The 2,834-nt window shown below is 40.7% G+C and overlaps 1 long non-coding RNA gene across 1 annotated transcript; it reads right to left on the bottom strand.

Moving 5' to 3' along the window:
• Nucleotides 1–282: 282 nt before the first annotated feature.
• Nucleotides 283–1,504, bottom strand: LOC148782840 (uncharacterized). The gene is made up of 2 exons (XR_016052401.1): nt 1,365–1,504; nt 283–1,080 (listed from the first exon to the last, which is right to left on the bottom strand). It is a non-coding gene; the product is annotated as an uncharacterized LOC148782840 (long non-coding RNA).
• Between the last annotated feature and the right edge of the window lie 1,330 nt (nt 1,505–2,834).

Here is a 2,834-nt window from a genome sequence, read left to right as displayed (position 1 = left end):
GTCGCTGCGGCTTTGTGGGACATGTCCAGGTGGTTCATGGAAAAAGAGGGGGCCAGATGAGGGAGCGCGTTGGTTTGAGCCCTTCGACTTGCTCGTGCTCACGCGGTTTCACACGTGTGTGGGATTACTTGTTTAGAGGGGAAGAGAGAAAGTTCATGTGGTGCTAGAAATCTTCAAGATAAGAGAGGTGTGTACTTACGCGGTCGCGGGTATTTCTCGCTCTTGCAAAATTTTTCTCTCTCCTCTCTTTGGGAAGCTAGGGTTAAGAGAAAAGACAACCAAAAGCAAGTGTAGTTCATCTTCTTTATTGACATAAGCTTGTTTATATAGAGTTCTTACTAAACAAGGGTGAATACTAAAATACTAAGCCTAAATGCAATTAAAACAAATTAAAATAAAGTCCCGAAATTGGGTACAATGACCAAAATGCCCTCAAACTCTTTTATGCAAATGACAAACTTGTCCTTTCCTAAGGAGCTTGCCACCATTATCAAACTCCGAGAGCTCTTTTCTGGGTACTTGCAGCGTGAGTTCGGTCGATCTTTTTTTATATTCTTGACGTTCATTTTCTTATGATCGTTTTGATCCCTTTTGATCATGTTGCGGCAATCTCTTTCGTGAGGGAAGGAGTTCGGTTAGTTTTATGAACTCTTCGATGGTGTCTTTTCTGATTTGGGGTGTATCTGTGTTGATTGCGAGCCAGGGAAAGGTCTTTCTAGTGCTTTTGCAACATGTTTAATTTGCTTTTTGGTCTTTGCTCTGTGATATTCTTCGGGTTTTTGGGAAATCACCAGAAAAGGGATTTCCGACGACGGGGATTATGTTTTCTTCCGTGACCTTGGTTTTTGTGCCTTTTCTATTTGTTTTGAATGCCTCTTGTAGTGTTGACTTGGGTTTCTTCGAGGAAGTGTTCTTTTTTGTCTTAGTTCCTGTGTGGCCAAGTTTTCTGTGAGGGCTACAACGTCCTTCTGAAGATTCTGACATCCATGAATTCAGGTCGTCTTTCTTCCTTCGCAGGGCAGACTTGTCTTCACGTTAGCTCGTTTAGGGGGTCGGTGTCGTTGAGGATTTTGCCAACATCTGAGTGTTTATGATCAAAATCAGACAGGTCTTCCGATGAAGATGTCTTGATTTTAACCCTTAAACTAAATGAAAATGTAAGAAATAAAATGGAAAAGAAAGTGGGATAAATCGAATTCAGATCTGAGGCTAGATTTGCCTGGAAACGAGCAAATCTGTTCTCAGATCTGTGGCAGGGCCAGCATGATCCAGGGCATCCAAAATACAATTTTAAATAAAATTAATCATACAGATTAAAATAAAATTAAAATAATAAAATAAGAATAAACAGAAAGATATGATACCGAATTGGGCCGAATGGCCCGGAACTCCCGAGCCTTTCGGGGCTCGCCATATCAGAACCGGTCCTCTTTTGTCTCTCTGAGTCGGATGTTTATCAGCAAATATCTTCAGTGTGAAGGCTTTGATTTGGGATTTTTTGTCCTACGGGTAGATCTGGTCTGTGTCGTAAGGGTAGATCTAGGGTTTCTCTCAGGGGGCTGTGGCTTTCTAAAGCAATTTTCAGAGTTTTTTCTTGTATAGCTCCTTTAGGTTTTTCATCTCTATCTCTTCTATCTTTTTGTTTCTCTACAGGGTTTCTGATCTCTATCTCTCTCTTTCCCTTTTTTCTCTCTGTTCCTTAGGGTTTCTATCTCTAGCCTTTTCTTTTTCTGAAGTTCCCCCCGTCTCTCTCTCTGTCCCCCTCTAAATGGTCTAGAAAAGATGCTAAAAAGGGGGCCAAAATTCTTGGGCAGAATAAACTTACGTAACAAACAAATCCCTGGTCAAAAGGTCCACCTTTTGTGGGTCACGGATTTGGGCGACATGGGCTGTGTCGCTCAAAAAGATAAAAAAAAATGTCCAAAACCTTAAAATTTTGTTTAAGGGAAAAATGGTCTGGGCGCACAGGCCGTAGCCCAGGCGACACTAGTAGTGTCGCCTAAATCTTTGCTACACTGCCCGTGTTGCCCGAATCAAACTTGGTCAAAGTTCACTTTTATTTTTTTTTATTTTGAGTGCATTATCCATCCTCTTGTGAAGCTACAAGAAAACATTGTGGTCAAAACGAATTTTTTTACTATTTTTAATGATGTTTTTGATATAACAGGACATTTACTAGAATTCCTTGGGCGACACTGGCAGTGTCGGCCAACTCAAAACATGTCCAAATTTCCTTTGTTCACTTTTGGTGTTTTCCTTAGCCTCTTATGAAACTCTCGGAGAAACTTTGGATCAAAATGGATTTTTTTACTATTTTTTATGATTGTTTTGGTAAAACAGGGCATTTACAAAAATCTAGGTTAAAACAGCGTTTCGAGCAGGTAGATTGATTCCGGGCCACAAGATGGCTTGTGTGAACTATGGATTTGGGTTTACTATGATAATGTGGTCCTAAGGGTTTAGAAACCATAGAATTTGCCAGTTTTAAAATGGGGTGTTTACAGTTGCCCCTCTTTGGCACTGCCTGTCCTTCGAGGGACAGACGAGTGGCAAAGAAGTAAACACTTTGGCGTTCCCTGTTCTTCGTCAAAGATAAAGCAGACATTTGAAATTTTGTCTTGACGTCACATGGTCAGAGGACACACCAACTATCCCTCCAAGTCATTATTCTCACCGAACTTATCCACTTAGGGCATTTTTCCTCCTAGGTTTTTTGGCGTTGTCAGTGAGTTACACAAACTTGAAAGTCGAGTTGGATTTTCTAGCCATGCCACTTAACTTCAGGAGTTTTACAGTTTGAAATTTTATCCTTGGCATTTTCTTTGATCTCCTTA

This window comes from Amborella trichopoda, chromosome 3, assembly GCF_054954075.1.
Source record: "Amborella trichopoda isolate Santa Cruz 75 chromosome 3, AtrichopodaSantaCruz75HAP2 v2.0, whole genome shotgun sequence".
Lineage (NCBI taxonomy): Eukaryota > Viridiplantae > Streptophyta > Magnoliopsida > Amborellales > Amborellaceae > Amborella > Amborella trichopoda.
The sequence above is the reverse complement of the archived record's forward strand: the minus strand, read 5'-3'. Positions and strand labels throughout refer to the sequence as shown.